At 44.9% G+C, this 22,971-nt stretch overlaps 1 non-coding gene and 1 pseudogene across 1 annotated transcript; one reads left to right on the top strand and one right to left on the bottom strand.

Annotated features, from left to right (window-relative positions):
* Positions 1 to 331: 331 nt before the first annotated feature.
* On the bottom strand, positions 332 to 1,580 carry LOC140223686 (uncharacterized; annotated as a pseudogene).
* Positions 1,581 to 10,358: 8,778 nt separating this feature from the next.
* On the top strand, positions 10,359 to 18,546 carry LOC117833902 (putative disease resistance protein RGA1). The gene is made up of 7 exons (XR_011896291.1): positions 10,359 to 10,716; positions 10,821 to 11,984; positions 13,139 to 13,351; positions 13,415 to 13,506; positions 17,140 to 17,566; positions 18,106 to 18,178; positions 18,295 to 18,546. It is a non-coding gene; the product is annotated as a putative disease resistance protein RGA1 (transcript).
* The last annotated feature ends 4,425 nt before the right edge of the window (positions 18,547 to 22,971 follow it).

Raw genomic sequence — 22,971 nt, 5'->3', positions numbered from 1 at the left:
TTGCACACACACACTCGACACTTAGAATTTTTGACGAAAGTGAATTTTGGAATTAAACTCATACTAGCTAGCCGCAACATACAACCGAAATCAACATGACAAAGTCGTGAATGCCAAACATTTGACTCATCGTCATCACACACATGATTCACAACTTTATTACAAGAGTCCGATAATGATAAACGGAACAAACCATCACAGTCATATCCTTTACCAACAAAGGAGCCAAACTTAGAAATAACACACTTGTTCAATTCAAACACCAACTTAAAACCATCCTTACAAAGAAGAGATCCGCTAACAAGATTTTTATTTATTGAGGGGACATGCTGCACGTTCTTCAGTCGCACCGTCTTTCCCGAAGTAAACTTTAGATCGACTGTACCAACACCATGAACAGCAGCACCTGAGTTGTTCCCCATCAACACGGATCCAGTCCCTGTGACCTGATAAGAAGAAAACAAAGAAATATCAGCACACACATGTATATTAGCTCTGGTGTCAATCCACTAATTTGGTAAATGACAAACTGAAAGAACAAAATCATGATTACCATACCCTGATGTTCCCTTCTCAGCATCGCTAATAACAACATTAGCAGACTTCTTCTGCCCGTGCTGCTGCCTGTCCTTGCGATCCTTGCAGTCCTTGGCCTAATGGTCAGAACCCCCACACACAAAGCACTTTCCCTTGTTTTTCTTCTTTTTCTTAAAATTGGTAGTCTGAGTAGACTTGTGCTTAACTTTCTCTTTGCCCTTATTCTTGTGGGATTGGAAGTTCCTTTTCTGCACCATATGGGCGCTAGAACCTCCCTCATTGCCACGCGCACGTAAATCCTTTTCTCTCACCTTTTCTTCAACATCAAGAGTGCCGATAAGACCGGCTACATTGAACTCCTATCTCTTGTGTTTCAGAGTAGTAGCAAAGTTCCTCCATGAAGGAGGCAATTTGGCAATGATGCCACTGGCCACAAATTTATCCGGCAGCTCACACTTGACATTGACAAGATCCTTTGCAAAAGCATGTAACTCATGAGCCTGTTCAACTACAGAACGGTCATCGACCATCTTGTGGTCATAGAACTGCTCCATGATGTACAACTCGCTCCCTGCATCGGATACTTCAAAGTTTGCCTGGAGTGCATCCCACACTACTTTGCCAAAGCGAAGCTGCATGTATGAATGGATCAAGTTCTCAGCCAGAACACTGATCATAGCCCCTTTGAACAAATTGTCAGCAAACATGTACACACTATCCTCCATGGAGGTGTGCGGTCCCACAGGATGCTCCTAGGTAATGAACCACACGTTCATAGCCGTGAGCCACAACTCGAGTCTGTCTTGTAATTCGTTCCATCAAATACATTCGGTTTCAATTGCGCAGCAAAGCCAACTACCGAAAAAGCCCTATCAAGTTTTTGGATTGTTGGAATCAGAGGCATTTTACGGTTCATTTTAATCTGAAATATAGAATAAAACATGACAGTTAAGATAGTGTAACCAGGAACATGATCCATTGTATTTGCTATGAACATAAAACATACAGTAGGTACTATGAAGCATAAGAATTGAACGAGAAAGTTCAAAAGGAAATACCTAGAGGCGGGGCCAGTTTCATAGGAACCGAATGCTCTGTTACCCAACATTGGTAGTCGAGCCTGTTCGATGTAGCCGTTCGAGAGTTGACGCAGTGTAGAGCTAAGGCAGTGCAGATGCATCATCGGGAAGTAGCCATAGACGAACAGTGAGCAGTCACGCAGACACGCTCCCCAAAAACTTGATCGCCCTTCTACTCCTCGGGTGCAGAGTCTCTGATGAAGAGCGCAGCTTCGAAGGCCTGCTCTTCTGGCGAAGTCCGTGTTGGAGGTATGCCCTAGAGGCAATCATAGAGATGATGATATTCCATTGTATCCATGTTTTATATTGTGTTCCTTGAATATCCATTAAAGGCTACATGAATTGATTTGCAATTATGTGAATTGTGTGAAAATCTTTACTTGTATGGTTATTCTAAAAGTTATCTCTAGTCGGAGTTCATGTGATGACACACATGAATATTAGACTAGGACATGTATTAGTTGATGACTATGTTTCACAAGTCATGGACATGGAGATGTAAAACTAATAATGTGGGCACATGTAGAGACATGTGCTAGGACTGACCCAACACGAGTTACATAGTTCTCTCTTTACACAACGTGTACACTTTGTCCTTAGACCTGAGACTGTCGCATGTACTCAAGATGTGGATCGACTTACTTAGGGGCTATCAAACGTACACCATAATTGGGTAGCTATAAAGGTAACTTTCAGGTTTGTTAGGAAGCATGCTGTGAGGCATGGTCAGTCAAGATGGAATTTGCCCCTCTCTATTTGAGAGAGATATCTTTGGGCCCCTCGAGTGATCGGATCCGGAAATGCATGGCCATGCTACGTGAGGTTAAGAGTTAACCTAGAAAGGGATTCCAAATTACAGCATCGAGAAAGAGTCGTCGGCTTGGAGCTATACTGAATATCGTGAGGCAAAGGGAATAGCATGTACGTGATGTTGTGATGGTTCGTCTGATATGATCTTCGTGTGTGTATAGGAGTTAGTATGTCTTGCTAGAGGCCGCTACTAACTATTGGTCGAGTAGGACTACTCGGGCCATGTCTATACGTATATGAACCTATAGGGTCACACACTTAAAGGGCTGGAAGCCCAATTCGGATGTGATCTGAATTGGACCAAGTTTAGGAATACTAATGGGTCTCGGACCCAGAGGCCCATTAGGAACCCCTATATATATTGAGGGGTGGGGGCACCCTAGGGTTGAATCCCTTTCGCACCAGCAGTAGCCGTGCCTCCCACGTCCTCGCCTTGTTGCAACTTGCGGACCTAGCAGTTCGACTTGCGACGCTTACTTCCCGCACGTGTGGATACCTTGGAGGTGTTGCATCTGCAGCACTTGGACGAGCCGCCACACGAGAGCTCGTACGAGGAACCTGATGAGCCGAGGACGAGCCTGACAAGCTGCGGCACGAGGAGGGAGTCGCTATACGTGGACGAGTTGCTGAGGAGCTACTCGACGTTGACGTGTTCGACTACACTGCGTCGACGTGTGATCGACTTCGCTGCCCCGACGCGTATCTACAACTTCCACACCTTTGCGTCGAGTGGTAATCCCGTGATCTTTAACAGCAGTTATTCCTGGTTTACGCGGTAGAAAAAATTTTATTTTGCGCTAACGTAGCCTACCTCGTATCCCAATAGTCTGTGCACACAAATGGTCAGAACGGAGATGACAAAAGTGCAGCACAGCAGTGGACAAAAGGTCTGGTGGTAAATGTTTTCGCGCACGAAAGAATGAGAGGCAGCCCCTCTCTTATAGGCAGCAGGAGACCTTTGGATGCCCAGGTTAATGCAGCAATTAAAATGTCAGTTTCTGGTAACTGCCAGCTATTAGCAGTCGTCAATTACTGGTCATTTGAATCATCAGTTACTAGTCAACCCACACATCACGTCGCCGAGGCGAGCAAGCGCACGCGTGTGGCATCCTGCTATCCCTCTATCAATTTCTGAACAGGTGCAGCACAGCTTCACCATATAAGTTGGTTAGAGATCCTCCAACTTCCAAGATGGTTTTATTCTTTTTTTAAACTTCCACCACTAATAGGCCTTAGGATTTATTTGATTAATTAAATAATTGGACCTGCCCAATTATTCCGACACTGCACGTGGCTTGGCCCGGGGCGCGAGTGCGCAGTCACCAGCAGACCTGCTGCGTGTACCGCCTCGTTCGGTTGCCTGCTTTGCAGCTGGCTGCTGCTGCTCGGCTCTCTGCCGCAGCAGCTGCAGTACGCAGCAGCTGTCTGCCGCAGTAGCCAGCCAGCCGAACGCAGCAGCCAAGCGAACGAGCTGGTGCCGTCGTCGGATTGGAGGGGAGCCGCACCGCGGGAGGAGAGGCGAAGAATCGCCCTGGCCGCGGTTTCTCGACTCCATGAGGGCGCATCCCGCACAAGAAAACTATTGCTAGCAAGAAACGAGGCAGGAGAAATCAAGCGCGCGAAGCGGAAGAATCGGCGGCGCTTGGTGGATTGGTAGCGCGGATAAGAGGCCAATATTTTCATCGGTTTAGCTTCAGTTTTAGTTACATCGGTTGGAGCACTGTTTTTTCATCTTTAAACCCAAAACTAATTATTGAGCTAATTTTTTGAACACCCTTGCTTAGGAGGCATTTGATTTTGGAGCTGATCTAGATGGAGCCGTCCTATCACGTATTTGGTACGGAAGCCTAATGATGGAACTATTCGAACAAGCGTACCAATCCTAATGATAAAACTATTCTAACAAGCAATTATTTTTTCTAGATTCAGGACGGCTCGATCTCACAAAATGAGCAGACCAAATCGTCCCACTTCAATGACGCAAGATGATGTAGTCGGGGCGCTGGAAAGGGGTGAATCGAGCCTTGGGTAGCGTGAATCAAGCGCTCAGTAGTAGCGGCACAGAGCTTGGGCTGCACTAATTGAGCGCTTGACGGTGGGATGAAGCATGGGTGGGACGGATCGATCCCTTGGTGGCCGGACAAAGGTGGCCGGACAAAGGTGGCCGGACAAAGCTTGTGCTCCGTGGGATGACGGAGCTTGAGTGGTGGAGGAGGGAGGAGCTTAAGCGGAATGAGAGGATGGAGCTCGGCAACGACGGCAGTGGCGGCGGTTGTAGGCACCTCAGTGGCGGGCAGCCAAGCAGTGTCGCGTGGAGCAACATGGGCGGCGGGGCGATTGGATAGCGGCATCGCGGATAGGCGAGCCTCGAGAGCAGGCTGCGGGTCGATAGGGGTAGTGCAGTAGAGGTGAGAAAATGGAAGGGGTGAGGAGTTAGATTCTTACCTCACTAACAATGGTTAACCGATCAATACCCATTCCATCCCAATCCCTCCAAATTTCAATCAAACAAAGAACAAAACTACTCCGTCCCACCAATCATAGAGTACGGAACCATACCAGAAATTAGGGATGGAACCACTGCATATCCTATCTCGCTCTTCATCGAAAACGCTACCTAAAAGGTTCCTCCTTTAAGCTTGTGGTCAAAAGTCAAAAGCTAAGAACATAATTTTGAAACACTGAGCTTCATGTAGGCAAAATTATATTTTTTTATTGGAAAATGTGCCGAGGCCCTTTTGCTAGCTTTTGGGTGATGGTGTTTTTAGGGTATTACATGTTACTATTACTAATTGGAGGCTTCTTTTGAAGCTTTTAGGTGAAGTCACTTAGGATTCTAGATGGACACTCTAGAAAAAGAGAGAAATCCTAAAAATTCTCAAAAAAAGAAAAATATATGGTCATCGATCAGTAGACTCAAATCATCATTACCATTAGATATATTATGTTTTCTAAAAAATTACCCACCTATATCATTGTAAAAATAGCCTAAAATAACCTTCTAGATCTGTCTAAATTACCCACCTCTACCATTATATAAAATAAACTAAAGTAACCCCGTAATCTTCATAAAAATTACCCACTTATGCTATTATTAACAATATTTAAAATAGCCCATATATTTGCAACTAAATTACCAACCTCTAATACTTAAAAAAATAACTTAAAGTAACCCCTTAAATTTGCATCTATATTACCCACGTATGTCATTATAAAAACTAACATGAGGTAACCCCCTAATCTTCATCAAAATTACCCACTTATACCATTATTAACATTATTTAAAATAATCCCTATATTTGCAACTATATTGCCCACCGCTAATACTTAAAAAATAACTTAAAGTACTTAAATTTGCATCTATATTAATTACCCGCATGTCATTTATAAACAATAACGTGAGGTAACCCTACATTTAAATCCAAATCACCTTCATTAAAAATATAAATCAATGTACGGTTCTAAATCGTATATTTCTTTTAGTATATCACATAATAATTAAGGTATATACGCATGATGTGTATCACCATCTATAAAGATATAGTGGAAGTAATAAGAATATAGATTTCTACGTTAAAATTATAGCTCAAACTTAGGGTACATTAAATAGATTCAAGCGTATATCTGCGATGCAAAGTAAAAAGTTAAAGATTATAAACATGGATAAAAATATTATAGAGTAATTACTAACTAGACAAAGATAATAAATATATATTTATACAAGTATTGTGTTCCAATATTTAACAAATAAGAGGTAGCTCAAGATAATAGTATTATAGTAAATGAGAGGGAGCACGGGTTGATGGACTAGTTCCATTAATTCACGAAGAAGGTGCACGTTATCGTTGAGGTATCTCTTCCCCAATCAAGATCCCAAATACGCTTGTACGTGCACAAGTCGGAACGCATATATAAACGCCGTACGCTTACACGACGCATGACACGAGGCATGGCATCAGACGACGCGACGCCGCCCCGTTCCGGCGAGCCAACATCAGGACGGCTGCTCCTCCGCCGCTGTCGTCCCCACCCTCCCCGGGACCGTGCGCGCTCGCCTCCACCTTGCAGGAGCAGGACCCGCGCGGCAGCGGGCTCGTCAGGGCCGGCACGCGGCCGCCGCGTGCACGTCGGTGATGATCAGCGCCGGCGCCAGCCGCCGCCCTCGGCGCGACGGTGACAGAGCTGTTGCTCACCGTCACGGCGGCCTTGCGATCGCCGGTGCGGTGTGCGGTGACGAGCAGCGGGGCGGACGACGCCTCGTTCCTCGGGACCGCCTCCATGGCAGGAGAAGCCGCGAGCAATGCCATCGATAACAATAAGCGGCTGCTCGTGCTGCGATGCAAGGTGTAGGAAGGGTATGGTATATGTAGTTGACGGCGCCGTCGTGGGTGGCACGGGAGTTTGGTGGCTGGGCTCGTGGTTGCGGCATGCAAACTGATGCATTTATTTGTTTATTTTTTGTAGCAGGTTGTTATAGGGGTTCGCCAAGTTACGCCAGGGCCTCTGGTTAATTTCGTGGCGTTCTTTGACTTGGAGCAAGTGGAGTGGAGGAGCGGTTGAAAGCGTGGCGCGCTTCACGCCTCCGCGCCGCGGCGGCCGGTCCGGCGCCGTTCACGCCTCTGCTGGTAACGACAGGTTTTGGCTTTGCGTAAGCGACTCCGAAAACTCTTTTAAAATTATCCTAAAACCATATTTAGGAATAAATAAATAAAATTTACCTCCAATAGCTTCCGATCTTTCCCGAAAAAATGCACGGACGCTAAAAACACATCTGCCCCCCGCATATATACAGGATCCGGTCCATCCCCAATCACCTAGCATGCCCACCTGATTCGTCCCTCTCTTCTTCTTGGTACTCTCCTTCTTGCCTTTGGCACACTCCAACCGACACAGCCACGTCATCGAGATGCGGCGCCGCAGGGAGGTGGCGGCCGGAGCCTCTCTCACCGCCACCGGCAAAGGCGAGGAGAAGGGGAATGAAAAGCTGGAGTGTCGTCGAATAAAGACGAATTCTTGACGGCGCAAATGATGGCGGCGGCGGCGTGGCCACATACGGAGGGCACGCGGCGGCCCCGGAAGGCACTGGATTGGCCGGCGATCGCGTGGAGCCCGCCGCCTCCTCCTCGGGCTCCGGCGGTGGTGGCACGGCGGCCGAGCCAGGGAGAAGGAGTTGGAGTGGCCGTCGACCAAGGACACGTCCCCGGCGGTGGTGACGATGGCGTGGGCAGTTGTGCAGCCGCGTACCAAGGACGTGCAGCGGTCCCGATGGATAGCGGCTTGAATCCCGCCGCACCGCTGGCTCCAGCTGCAGCGCCAGGCCAGCAATTCGGGATGGAGAAGACGCTTCAGCGGCTCGGGGGGCCCAAAGGGCGCAGCACGCTCTGCAACGCGTGTGTCGTGCAGTACAGAAGTGGCTGCATGGTTCCGGTGCTCCTGCCGGCATGCAGCCCCGCCTTCTCCCCGGAGCTGCACTTCGATTGGCACAACCGCGTTGAGATGCACCGCCGCCGGGAGCGGTCGGCAAAGCTCCCCCCCCCCCCCCCCCCCCCCCCCCCCCTGCCCGTGCTGGCAAGAAGGGGAAAGAAGAGCTGGAGTGGCCGTCAAACAAAGGCGTGTTCGCAGCAGCGCAGGCTATGGTGGCGGCGGAGGCTCGACCGCAGACGAAGGGTGTGAGGCGGCGGCGGCGTGTGGTGGAGCTGAGCCCGCCGCGCACACCACTGCTGTTGCGGCAATGGAGTCGATGTGGAGGAGAAGCAGCAGCTGTCGAACAAGGTCGCGTTGACGACGGTGGCGTGGCCGCGGACGAAGTGCTTGCGGCGGCCCCGGCGGTGGATCCCACCACACCCTAGTAGTCGTGACCTGTTTTGAAATATTGGGATCTAGTTATTAGCGATATACTATGGGTTGATATGTTTTTAGGGGTAAAATTTTTTGAAAGAACCCCCAATACATAGTTTTTTAGGAAGAATTTTTTGAAGTACTTTTGAAGTTGCTCTAAATGCATCATAGGCACGTACGTAGGACCAGCTTATGGGAGAAGGTTAGTATGGGTTTTCTAGCTAGTATTTATAATTTTTTTGAGGAATGTACATATAAATTCTTACCTCTGAAATTTATTTGATGCGAGGAAGAACGGGTGTTTGAGCTGCAGCTTTTGCTTTTGAACTTGTTTGAAAGCTATTGCTGTTTTTTAATGAAAAGCCAACACTAACTTTTGGAAGATGTGTTTAGTTTTCTAGGCTCAAAAAGCTACAAAAAGCTCAAAAAATTGAGCTTTTCAGCTTTCCATACAAACTCAGCTTTTCCGAGCTTCTGACTTTTCGGAAGCTGCACGGGAAGTTTGTTGTTTGTTTAAACTTCTGACTTTTCACGCTACGAAGCTATCAAGAAACTCAAACAAATAGGGCATTGACCATGTTTGGAACGGGGACTCCCAAACATGCATCGCAGGGAAGCCAGAAGCGACCCTAACCCAGCTTCTCGCATCCAGCATCCCCATGTTCAAATCTCGCATTTGGTTGGAAACGGGCGGTTCCCCGACCAAAATGTCATAACAAATAGTAGGAGGGCTGTCAGTGACCAAAGCATTTTCTTTTCATTTTTACCCCTTCTCCTACCTCCGTTTGTCTCATTTCCTCTCCTCTCTCTCGCTGCCGACCGACGGCCCCACCTGCCCATGCTGGCCTTCCTCGCCGCCGTCGGCTCCGCAGCCCCGGCCGCCACATCGCTCGTCCTTGTTGCGGCGCTGGAACCTACACTGGTGATTGGACAGGCGCTTGCCGAGGCCTGGCCACCGCCGCCTCACCAATGCAGGCGTAGCCGCATCGGACGCTGCGGCCAATTCCACTACGCCAAATTTAATTTATGCTGGCACAGACAATTTAGCGTGCTGGCAGGTGTGATTGGCACCCACCAGCACAAAGCTTTCTTGGGTCGGTGGGGGAGCACCCACCATCACAGAAGCCACTGTGCTGGCGGGCTCGGAAGAAGCTTCCAAGGTGGGAACTAGGTGGAACGGCCTCTCCACCCAGCGTGGAACTCCACCAGTGTACTGCACCGTCTCCCATGGCACTCGGCCTCGAGCTCATCACTGCCTACGACCATCCATTCCTCAACAACGCGCTCATCCACCAACCCTGCCTGATGCCACCGTTCAGCTTGGGGGAGTAGACCACCGGTTGCACAACAGCAAGGCTAGTTCGATACTAAAGAGGGATCTTTAGTACCGGTTGAAATAACTGGTACTAAAGCGCTATTAAAAATAAAAAAATGAAATCCCACTCGCTGCCCCCGCCCTCCCGTGGCCCCCACCCCCGCTAGCCCCCGTTGCCCCCGGCCTCCTGCAGCCCCCGCTGCCCCCGCCCGCCCTCCCGCCGCCACCCCCCGCCGCCCCCTGCCTTCCCGCCGCCGCTCCCGCGGCCCCCGCCGCCTCCTGCGTGAGAGAAAGAGATAAGGTACCCGTGAGAGAGAAGAGAGAAGAGATAAGGAGGAGAGGAGAGACGTGAATTAAAGCTACCCGTAGCCTCTTTAGTACCGGGTGGAGCTTCCACCCGGTACTAAAGGGGGTCACGGGGCGGGTCTGGGGAACTAGCCGTTAGGCTCGGTACTAATGCTAATGCTCACATTAGTATCGGGTCCAATTCCAATCTGTACTAATGCAGTGGACAAAAGGTTCATTCTCAGTAGTGAGCTGAGGCCAGTATGGATGTATGGCAAAGTGCGGTGACTCTTAACATTCAAAAAAAAAAGTGCGGTGACTCCTTCCCGGAAGATCACCGAGCACTTCACGGTGGCTACTTTCACAAAGTTGCGCGTCCTCGAGATCTGAGCCTTTTCGTATTTGCGTCCCCAAAGAGTGCTGCAGCACCAAAAGGCTGTAACCAAGGTAGTAGGTGTCGTTTTGGGCACACACATTCCCCCTCCCAAGTCCCAACCATTCTCACATCCTTCAATGGCCCGACCGACCAGTGAGGAGTGGTAGTCGAGGTCGGCCAGCCATGGCTGTCGCCGGCGGGCTGATGCTCGCCTCCGTTGTCATCAAGGAGGCAACCGGGAGGCTGAGTGCGGCCATCGGAGGGGAGATCAAGCTGCGGTGGAACTTCAACAAGGATCTGCAGAAGATGAAGGATACGCTGGAGTCCATCGAGGTTGTGCTGCACGATGCCGAGAGGCGGTGCTTCAATGAGGAAGCGACTGTGCAGCTGTGGCTCAAGAGGCTTAGGGACGCCGCGGAGGGCATCACCAACATGATTGATATCTACGAAGCCAGAACTACTTCTAACCCTAGCTCGTACACCCAAGGTGCGTATCGCCTGTATCCACCACCATAATTTTCCTCTTCACTGTCCAGTATATCTACTCCCCAAAGTGCCTAGCTTTACCAATCTTACCTAGAATAATGGAATATGCCAACGCCTCCGTGAAATTCTTGCAGCTGTTATCTAAGATCTTCCATTTCCGCAAACTTACCAAGTTTAGCATGGCTAAGAAGAACATTGCGGATCAACGTCATGATTACGGATTCAAGCAAGAATCTAGCCCCAATCGCCAGCAACTTCCTGATAAACGAGAACAATTGGTGGAGGCGTGGAACCTTACATCGTAGGGATGGGGGATGACGACAAGTAAGTTATTGTCTTGTCTGCTCCACGCCATCAACCAGAAGGATATACCACTCACAATTAATACTTCCTATATATGGCATCGGAGGCATAGGCAAGACAACCTTGGCAAAACTGATTTCCAGTGAAGCCATGTTCCAAGACTTTTCTCAAGTGTGGATTTATGTGCCCCAGACGATGTCTGACTTGAAACAAATTGGCAACTTCATAATATCAGAAGTATCAAAAATAAAGAGCGAGATACTTTCAGTACAGACAGTAAAAGATCGCCTAGAGGAGACGCACTTGCTAACAAGAAGATTTATATCGTTTTGGATGACCTGTTGGAGAGTAAGCCATCAAAGTTATACAGCTTGAAGGCCATGCTAAATGTTGGCAATGGTAGTAAGGTGATTGTCTTTGTAACCACCCGTGACAAACATATCGCAGATAAAATTTGTACCGTTGAACCGTACAAGATTCCATTGTTCACTAATGACATGTGCTGGACTATAGTAAAACAAAAGGTTAACTTTGAAGCTAGACCTTACAAAGATCAGTTGGAGACGGTAGGAATGGAGATTGCATTAAAATGTGGAGGATTTGGCTTTAGCAGCTCAAACGTTAGGCTACATGTTGGAATCCAGGACGTTTGATGAATGGGAATCAGTGAAAAATAACTATTTCTGGGACAAATCCAGCTCAAATGTGATTGCATCCTTGATGTTAAGCTACAACAACATGCATCCTTATTTGAAATTATGCTTTGCCTATTGCGCAACATTTCCCAAAGGTTACAAGAGAGTCAAAGATGATCTTATTTACCAATGGATTTCTCTTGGTTTTGTTGAGCCCCCAACCCCAAGTACATTCTCCACATGGCAGCATGGTGAGAATTATGTAAGTCATCTTATGGCGATGTCCTTCCTTCAGTATACAAAGTCACATCATTTGGTGAGTAAATTGCATACCGGCCTCTACACATCAACAATTTTTATTATTATCCTTGAACTTCTTTTTTGGAAAACTCACGTGCATAACATTTCTACCTAAGTTGTAGCTTCCAAATTTTATCCAACAATTTGTTTCAAGCAAATATACATCTTTGACCATCAGTGTTTTTTTTGAGTGATAAGTATGGAAAATTGCATTAGCAGAATGTAAAACTACTCGTGTTAAATAATACTGTGGGTAAGAATTTTATACAACCAAAACCTTTCGCCACATAACACATATCATAATCCAGTTATTTGTTCTCTGCATTATGAGATTCTTTAGGTCATTCTCAAGATAACACAAGGATGTACACTTCATAGTTTCTATTTATTAGTGGTATAGTACTATAACATTAGGAAGGTATATGTAGCAATGTGTTTTGTGCGGTACCATGTATGGTACCTCCTCGAGAACCAGAAAAAAGGTTATGCAATATTCCCTCTCTATTTGTAATTTAACAAATTTATCCCTTTTGATTTCTTCATATCCATGTACAATTAATGAGCTTTGTTACAAGAGAAACTTTAGAGTGCTTGAAAAAAATGATAGCCGTCCATGCGGCAAAATCGAATGGTGGAAACATAGGAAGTACCATAAGGTACCTAAAGAGAAGTACCAATTTGGTGGGACCAAGTACCAAAAATAGTGAGAAATTACTATGATGTCCTTTTTATTATGTGTAAATCTATTTAATTCTTTCTGGAAAGAAGAATAAGAAAGGAAAGTGCCTGCAAGTACCACTGGTACTTTAAAAGTATTATAACAAAGCTACTGGTACTTTAAAAGCATTGTAACAAGAGCTTTGTTACAATGCTTTTAAAGTACCAGTGGTACTTGCAGGTACTTTCCTTTCTTATCCTTCTTAAAAAAAGAATTAAATAGATTTACACATATTAAAAAGGGCATCATAGTAATATCTCATTATTTCTGGTACTTCTTTTTAGGTACTTCATGATACTTCCTTTGTTTCCACCGTTCAATTTTACCAGATGGACGGCTCTCATTTTTTCGAGCACTCTAAAGTTTCTCTTTTTCTGACTCTTGTTTCACCCCTAGGAGTTGTAGCTGCGTACTCTATGTTGCAAGAGCTGATTCTGCAAAATCCTTCGTTGCAAGCCATTGGAGTGCATCACGAGGTTGTTACAATGTTCACCATGCACGATCTGGTGCATGACTTATTAGCAAGATCAGTTATGGTTGATGAGATTCTAGATGCTAGCAAACAAGGCAATATATTACTCAATGACACTGTACCAAGTCATTTAAGTCATTCACGCAATATCCTACCAAGGTACGGGCACTGCGTTTTCTAAAAAGTGAGAAAACTGTGCTCCAAGGTGCATCATCTTCTTTTGATTAGTACCTGCCAGTTACAGTTTGTGGCAAAATTAGGCTTCATGAGGATGTATTTAGTTCTGCAAAGTACCTCCGTGTCTTGGATTTAAGTGAGTGCTCTATACAGAAGTTGCCAAATTTTATTGGGCCCGTTTGTTTCGTCGAAATTGAATCTCATTCTAGGAATCTCATTCTAGCAATTAGATTCAATAGAAATTAAATTACATAGAATCAGATTAATTTCAATTTTCTTGTTTGGATGTACAAAGAAACTAATTTCTAGAATTAGATTCCAAATATTATTTGATTGATTAGAAATTCAAACGGAACAACATGCTACTAGCATACAATTCAAACATCACCTCTAGTTACTTGCAACATGTCAGATGATATACTTCTGATCGATTACTTGGAACATCACCTGATTACTTGCAATCAAACATCACAAGTAATCAAACATATCTGACATATCTGACAAATCAGCTGCAATCCTTGCCGCTTCACCGGTAGCATGGTCTTTGCCAAACACCAAGCTAATTGAGTCCCAGCACAAGACAGTCTTGTGCCTATACCCAGAAGCTTCTTTGTTTTTCTAAAAAAACAAATGGTTAACACATGTCTATCCATCCTACAGATGTGCTATTAGTATCAATAAGCTACTTTCAGTTGACATAACCAGCTAGTTATCCAGACACCCTTGTTATAGTACTCCACAAATGTGTTAAGAAGAGCCTTGTCCATGTCATCATTCCAAGAAATGTAACCCCTGCCCGAGCCTGACTTCTTGCCCTTCTCCATATCCTACAGGAAAAAAGTTCACAAAAGGTTATTAGTAAAAATATTGAGGAGCAAAACCAAATATCATAAGTTTGAGCATGCATTGATGATAGAATTTATCATACATTGACTACGTCTTGCTTGGTAATCAGCAAACATTTGGTTAGCTTTGGTATCCCTAAAATTGCTCCATTCATTTGATGATTGAACATTGGTAATCATACCCACTTCACTTTGAACTTCATGAGGTTCAAAAGATATTACTTGATCAACTTGGTGTATAAGTAAGTCATTCATATCTCTCTGTCTATCAATTACAAAGTTGTGCAATATGCAGCAAGCATTAATGATCCTAATCTGCAAGAATTTAGTAGAAATGAATTACATGCTAGCTAGGGTCATTCAGAGGTGAATTTCAAGCTAGGTTACTAACTACGGAATACCTAATTTTGTAAGTCAAAATATGAGTTGCTTCTTAGTATAGCCCACCTCATCTTCAATAGCCTAAATGTTCTCTCTATCACATTTCTAGCAGTTGAATGGTGCAAATTGAATAGTTCTTTGGCAGTGGATGGGTTATGCCCTTGAGCAGCCCACTCATTCAAGTGGTAGTGAGTGGATCGATACGGAGCAAGAAAGCCCGGTCCATTGGTGTATCCGGCATCTACTAGATAGTATTTCTCACTTGGAATAACAAATGCATCCTCCCGAGACATTGCATCACGTAGCACACGTGAATCTGAAGCCGATCCTTCCCATTCCGCTAAGATGTAAACAAATTTCATGTGACGATCACAAACCCCCAAAACATTGGTGGTAATCTGTTGCTTCCTATTCCTATACCTCCCTTGGTCAGCCAAAGGCACAAAAATGTCAATGTGTGTACCATCTAATGCTCCAAGGCAATCTTCAAACCACTTCCACTTGGAATCCTCAGGTTGTATAGTTGATAGATCAGGAAGCTTGATAAATTCATGGCATAATGATAGAATACCTCTCAGCACCTCATTGAAGTGACGGCAGATTATCTCAAGTGACCATCCATATGAGCTACAAATCATCCTCATCTTAGTGCCATGACCCACTACAAGCATTACTGCTACCTTTTCTTCTACTGACACATTCTTATTATCACACATACCACATCTCTCACGTAAGATGGCACATAGGTCATAAAATGATCTCTTAGTTAGGCGCAAACTATCATAGCAATAGACATTTGATCCTTGGTACAGATTTCTTAGCATTTGTTTGCGTGTAGCTACATCTCTCTCAACCACTTCATCCGGATCAACGATATGTCTAGGTCTCTTACGTTGATACTAGTGCACAATCATGCTCATAATAGCATAAACAAATAAAGCAACCACTCTTTTTCTCTTGTTCCTACGCATCTCTCTCATTTGCTCCATGCTTGTATTAACCAAGTCTATATTTTTGTCAGGCATCTAAAGCACATATGCAAAAAGAAATGTTTTAATTTATCATCAAAATGCTACACTATTTCATGAAACTAAGCAGAAACATAGACAGCCTGCAAAATGCTACAGAACGAGTGTACAGCTACAGAACATTTTGGATAATCAGAAGACAAAAAATAATCAGTTAACAAAAATGATACAGGCAAATAATCAGTTAACATTTTGGATAATCAGTAACTTCATGTGTTACAGTTTAATCAGTTAACAAAAATGATACAGGCAAATAGTCTGAACTCTGGAGTGCCCCAATGCTTAGCCTAATTTCACTCTAGGAGATGCTCCAGGTTTGCACTAAATTGGCTAACTTTCTAGTAGCTTACATAATAATCCTGCAGCCACTATGAAACTAAGCATCCACGATGGAAGGTGTCATATATTCCTACAAAACATTGGGGATAGGCACCAGGTGTACGAAATAGTTTTTATTCAATGTCATCAGCTTGTCACTGCCTGATTACAAAGCATATCACACAACCTTCAGAATTTTGCATCTCAACATTTGGCACCATATCGATCGACAGATTAACCATCTTGGAGCTAGCTGTCCTTGGACAACATAAGTGAACAATCAGTTTGCTAAAAGTGAAGGAGCCGACTAGCTCTGAGCATTGCCGGCTGTTTTCAGTTTGCTAGCTTGAATGATGAGCGATGATTACACACAGTACTCTTAAATAAGCAAGACATTTCTGGTTCGTCTGCTATCTAATGTGTGTCAATATACTCTTAAATAAGCAAGACATTATATTGTGGTCACAATAGGCTGATCAATCAAGATGATTTCTTCAAAAATAGCAAATCCATGATTATCCCAACATTTCAGGTGAAATGCTACAAATTAGCTGAGATATTCTACAAATTAGGCTTCCAGAAGACTAACTACAGCTACGTATTATACATAATTACCAGATCAAAACCCTAAGAACGAAGTGCAACAACCAAATCAAGACACAAATAGTAAGAACAAAGTGCAATCAGGGAGGAGAAGAGACGTTGCACGAACCCTACAGGGCGGCGAGGTAGACTGGGACGCCTGAGGAGGAGGGGGCGGCGGAGGAGGTAGACGTCGTCTTCTTCACAGAGGAGGGGCAACGGAGGAGGTAGACGTCGCCTTCTTCGCGGAGGAGGGGGCGGCGGCGAAGGACCAGTCTTCGCGGCGGAGGGGGCAGCGGAGGAGAGGCTGGTGGAGGGGGCGCCGAAGGAGGAGGCGGCGGCGCGGATTCGGGGGTGGCGGAGGAGGGGCTGGCGGAGGGGGCGCCGGAGGAGGAGGACGACGCGCAGGAGGTGGCGGCGCGGAGTCGGGGGTGGCGGCACAGGGGGCGAGGAGTCGGGAGGCGTCGGGGGGAGGCGAGTCAAGGTGAGGAGTCGGGAGGAGTCGTATTCCTGATATTTTGCTTGGAATGTAGGGAAGGAAAGGTGGAATCACCAGGAATCACTGTTTCCAATTCCGGAGGGAGCCAAACATGGTGACCTTGGAAACTAATTCCAATTCCAGCAGATTCCAATGAAACAAATAGACCCTTGGTGATTTGAAGCAGTTGAGATATCTTAATGCTTCAAGGGTCCAACACCAGGACCCTTTCTGTATAGAGCACTCAGCCTTTGTGGGTCTTCTAAGATCATGGCACTGCCACAGTCATGGAGAAATGGAATGTTTGACGTATCTTGATTTGTCAGGTTGTTTCAGATTAGAAAACTTGACTGTGTCATTTGGCAAGCTGACAAAGTTGGTTCATCTAGATTTGTCAAATTGTTGCCATGTTACACATGTATCAGAATCCTTGAAGAGCCTCACAAACCTTGAATATTTGGATTTATCAGGCTGCTCGAATATTGGGAAGCTACCAGAACATGTGGGTAGCCTTTTGAAATTACGAAATCTGAACTTATCATACAGCTCATATATTCAAGGAAGCATCAAAGCAGAAGCTTTGGTTAATCTCGACAATCTCAGGTATTTAAAGTTATCACGTTCTTTTTGGAATTTGAGAAACACAGGCCCAATAACATTTGGAAATCTAAAACATCTGGTTTATCTTGATTTATCATGTTCTGTTGGAATTGATGGTCTACTAAAGGACCTGGGTAGCCTTACCAAACTCAATTATCTGAATTTGTCAAAATGCTTGGCCGATTTAAATCTGGAATTGATGTCAAAAGCCATGGCAAATCTTACTGAACTCGGCTATTTGAATTTATTATCAAGTTTTATATTCTCGATGGAAGGTGAAGCGGCACTTTCCATTGTCCTTCAGTGTATCAGTAATCTTCCAAACCTAGAGCATCTGGACTTGTGGACTTGTCTCATAATACAAGTCTTTCTCTAACCTCAGAAGGTTGCATCCACTGGATCTCTCGGCACGCTCGAATCTGCAGAGTCTACCGGCAAGTCTGTATGAAATGGATACGCTGTAAATTCTATATCTGGATGGGTACTATAGGATAAGAAAAACACTATACCTCAAGGTAGTTTGCCTTTTTTTCAATATGCAGACTTCCAGGTTCGAACCTGGGCTGTGAGCGTCACAACCGGCTGCTCTACCACCGCACTACACGTGCGTTTGCGGTACCATAGGATAAGAATGTTAAATCATCCCACTGAACAAAAATTTAATAACGTTACTTCAATTTCTAGTCCAAGGTGATTGTCGTGCCTCTAGCAGCAACCTTGTTCTGCTTCAGGAGGTAAATCGTAGGGACCTGGGGATAAGCAGACTTGAAAATGTGAAGTCCATGCAAGAGGTGCCGACTATAAATCTGACAGAAAAAGAAACACTGAAAGAACTGGAACTCAACTGGACGAAAGATGCTGAGAGGTTTGTGGAGGACAAGGAACAGTTAGGAGAGCTAGTTCCAACAAGCAACTTGGAGAATTTACATCTTTACCAGAGAGCACGCAACTTAGAGAAATTATATATTGCGAAGAACTATTGAAGTGGTGGGCTACTGAGGAGAACAAGACGAAGCTCGCTAACGTAAAAGAAAAGGTATCTGAAACTGTTTGCCCTTGTTCGCACTAATGATTCCGATGGTGATAGATACTCGGGTACCTTCGTGGAAGGTCCAACCAACCACTAATGGGTCAGCCTGACTTGATGAAGAAGGAAGAAGATAGAGTCCAGTTAGGGCTCCTCACGTGTTGTAATCCGACTGGATCTCGTCCATAGCAACCGACTAGTGGTCTTGCCATGTATCCCTATCCCTCGGAGTATACAAGGGGTAGGGGTACCCCTAGGGGGAACCGATCCAATCTCTCAACACAACAACCAACACCCGAGCGCAGAGCGCAATACAATTCTCCAAACAGAACGTAGGGTATTACGCTACACTGGTGGCCCGAACCTGTATAAATCACTGTATTTTGTGCCTTGCGTTACCATCAAGTTCATGATCTTGTGATCCTCTCTGCCTACAAATCAACCATCCGGTACCTCTAGATGGACTGCTGGTCACTAAATCTGATAGACTAAGTATACAAAAGTATACAAGAACGAAAGCAACCAGTGATTGGTATAATCCGACAGACTAAGTATACAAGAACGAAAGCAACCAGTGATTGTCTACCAGCACAAATGTAAAAAACAGTAACTTGAGGACTTTTTTTTCTTCGGCACCATTTTGCACTAAACGATCAAAATATGCCCACATGTGCAATGCTTTCATTCATATGAACAAGATTCGTGCTAATGAAAGTATTGGCATTTATATTTATTGCAGAAAATTAGTTAGTACTGTGATGAAATGGCAAGCTGCAGAATTTGATCAACTTGCAAAACTTTTATGATGGCTGATTGAGATTCATCAGGTCAACGGAGGATCATTTGGACTTATCAGGAGCAAAGAGATCATAAAAATGTTCGCAAGGGCCGGGCCGGCGCAGTTTTCCACAAAACTCTAGCTTTAAATTGACTTCTATCATCTTTCCCTGCTGGGCGACTCCGAACCTCTCTCTGCGGATGGGTATAGCCAGTGAACCGATGCCGGCGGTGGCTGTGCTGACGGTGCACGGTTTGATCATCATGTCGAGGAGCATAGACGAACCCCTGATGCCGTCGCTGCCAACGGCGGCGCGTTTGGGGTCTTGTTTAGTTGCCCAATTTTGGAATGCCAAAATTATTGTAGTAATACTGTAGTGTAGCGTTTCGTTTGTATTTGTGAATTATTATCCAAATATTGACTAATTAGCTCAAAAGATTCATCTCGCAAAGTACAATAAAACTGTGCAATTAGTTTTTGATTTCGTCTACATTCAGTACTCCATGCATGTACCGCAAGTTTGATGTGATGGGGAATCTTCTTTTTGCATAGTGCCAAAGTTGGGATTTTGGAGTGAACTAAGGCCTTGTTTAGTTGCCAAAATTTGGAGTGTCAAAATTACTATGCCAGCACTGTAGCACACTGTAGCGTTTTGTTTGTATTTGTGAATTATTGTCCAAACATTGACTAATTAGGCTCAAAAGATTCGTCTCGCAAAGTACAACAAAACTGTGCAATTAGTTTTTAATTTCGTCTATATTTAGTACTCCATGCATGTACCGCAAGTTTGATGTGATGGGGAATCTTCTTTTTGCATAGTGCCAAAGTTGGAAGTTGGAGGTGAACTAGACAAGGGCTAAACATGACCTGGGTCCTTGAAGGGGACTCAAGCGCCTTGCAAGGTTTTGTTCAAAACATTTTCCTCTTTTCTTTTTGAGATGGGATATTTTTAATTCCTTTTTGGTTTCAGATCAAGATGTTTTACCTTAATTTTTTTTCAGATCATGGTATTTCCTTTTGAAATTTAGTCACCTCTTTACCCCGTGTTATTGTGACGGCGCCCTAGAATTTTTATCTATTTGCAAAACATTTTCCGTTAAGTTCCGTTTACGAATTTACCTCCTGGTTGGTTACATATATAAGCCGGAAGTTATTATACACCAAATGAAATTTGTACAATTATCCAAATAAACTTGGAGAAATTACAATCAAAAACATTTTTAAAAAAGGAAATGATTCCGACCCACAGCACACAACAAAGTTCTTCATCCGTAGCACATCAGCTGATTACAAATACCCCTCCGTCCAAAAAATAAGTCGCTCCAAGTAATTCTAGACAGATTAATAAGGAGGTAAAATGACACGAAATGACCTCTAGCCTGGTTGTTAGAGTACATGAGTAGCACCTAGTTGTTAGAGTACATGAGTAGCACCTAGCAGGATAGGTTAACCGGGTCTGGAATAAAAAAAATTATGCAAAAAAATAGGTAAAAGCTTTCCTTGCTGATGAGAACATCACCTGCTGGGATACAACCACATTAGCAACTTTTGATTCAAAGATGAAATAATTCTTTGACATGATTGTGTTTGATACATTTGATGAATTGATGTTGCACCATGATGTGTGTTCATTATCATTTTCAGAAATACATACGTGGATCAAAAAGAGTGTTAAACACACATGGAAGTTATGGAGAACTAAAGAAGTTGATTGGGGGTCAAGTCCAAGTATTCCTAATATCCTCTACCACGTCACCAAGTCACTTTTGGCTCAAGGAAAGAAAGAGATCAAATCCAACACGTTTTGGGGTTGGATTCGGACTGCAACATTGTACCAACTTGCAACGGCCGCCACGACCTCATCCGGACTCCGTTTTGGGTGTTCAAGTACTCCTTCGAATTCTTATGAAGTATATTTTCATATGGACCCAGACTCATATCCATATCGTTCCTGAGACGGTCGCAATGATTAAATTACTACCTAGAGGTTTTTCTATCAAAGGTGTCGCGTCGCCTTATTTTGGCCCGATGGGCCTTGTATCAAGTCGGGTCCAATAAGGATGTGTTCTAGGGTTGTAGCATGACACCAGGACCCCCCTGGTTGTCCTCCTAGTATTAATAAGGATTAGAGCCGCCACAAACAGATTGGGTTTTGTTTAGATTAAGTTTAGCTTTTGCTACTTGCTTGTAAGCGCACGTGCTGGATCAGCCGCCCGTCTTTTTATCTTCAAAACCCCATCATTATTGGGATTGAGTTTGAAATCTTCATCTTCATCTAGTAAATTTAGTACCTGTTATACTTTTTCTTGCTAGTTCTTCGATTGCTTGCAGGACGACTGCACTAGTGGCCGCGTGACGCGCTCCATAAGATCGAGGCAGTCATAGGAGGTGGTGTATCGGTTGCTAAGGTGCAACGTTCTTGGAAGGCTATAGTCGGGCCATGAACGTCATCTCCATCCACCAATCGAGTTATCCCACGCCCTCTCATCGAAAGATCAGGAATCAACCCTAGCGGGTTCCTATCACCTGCTGACTTCGGTCAAAAAAGAGGTAAAATAACTTTGATTGTCCCTATTTATTACCTATATTTGGTGCTAATTAACTGTCGCATGTCCGTATGTACATGCGCACACGCCAAATTGAATATAATAATTTTTTTGACAAATTTTGAATTACAGACTGACTTGGTTTTTATCTGGTGAGCTGATTGAGATTCATCGGGTCAACGGAGGATTACTAAAACTTGAGGAGCAAAGAGATTATACAAATGTTGGCTGGCCGGCCTGGCCGTTTTCCACACTTCACCGAGATGATATTTTGACTTGGTAGAAATATCAAGAAACTAGATAAGGATGAGGATAATTGTAAAGTTAGATATTTTCTCGAGAAGAGTGTGAAAATTACCACGTGGCAATACCTAGGGCTGAACAATATGCTCGTGACTCGTTAGCTCGTTTGGCTCGTGACTAGCTCGGCTCGGCTCGTTGCATTTTCTTAACTAGCCGAGCAAGGTTTTTTCTCGTTAACCTAACGAGCCTAACTCGAGCCGGCTCGTGAGCCAAACGAGCTGAGAGCAAGGCGCAGGCCAGCGGCCCGATGTTCATGTGGCCCAGCCCAATCTCTACCCCACCTAAACCCTAGGGACCCTTGTGAGGCCGTGACCATCCTCCGCTTTCCCTCGCACAGTTGCGCTTTCCCTCGCATAGTTGCGCTCGTAGAGGCAGGAAAGCGCCATCGCATGGAGAGCTGAGAGAATAGGTGAGGCCGTGAGGAACAGAATCTCGCCACTGCCGCTCACGCAAGATCGTAGGAGAGCACTACGTCTCCACTTTCCAACTCCTTTCATCGTCATCGAGCACCTGTTCATTAGGAGGTGGTCAACTACCTCCAGGGAATCCGGGAGCAGCACAGAGAAGAGGCCATCCTCGTCGGCACGGATGTTGCTGGTTGCGTCGCTCATGCTTGGCCGCGCCGACGATTCACAGAATGGCTGTGGCTGCCGCAACGTCATCGGCGTCCCTGCTGAATGCTTACCGCTGCTGTTTCCTCAATTTTGGTCATTAGTGCCAAAATCAAATTCCTTTTTAGAATAGAATTTGTATT

Source organism: Setaria viridis, chromosome 8, assembly GCF_005286985.2.
Source record: "Setaria viridis chromosome 8, Setaria_viridis_v4.0, whole genome shotgun sequence".
Taxonomy (NCBI): domain Eukaryota; kingdom Viridiplantae; phylum Streptophyta; class Magnoliopsida; order Poales; family Poaceae; genus Setaria; species Setaria viridis.
The sequence above is the reverse complement of the archived record's forward strand: the minus strand, read 5'-3'. Positions and strand labels throughout refer to the sequence as shown.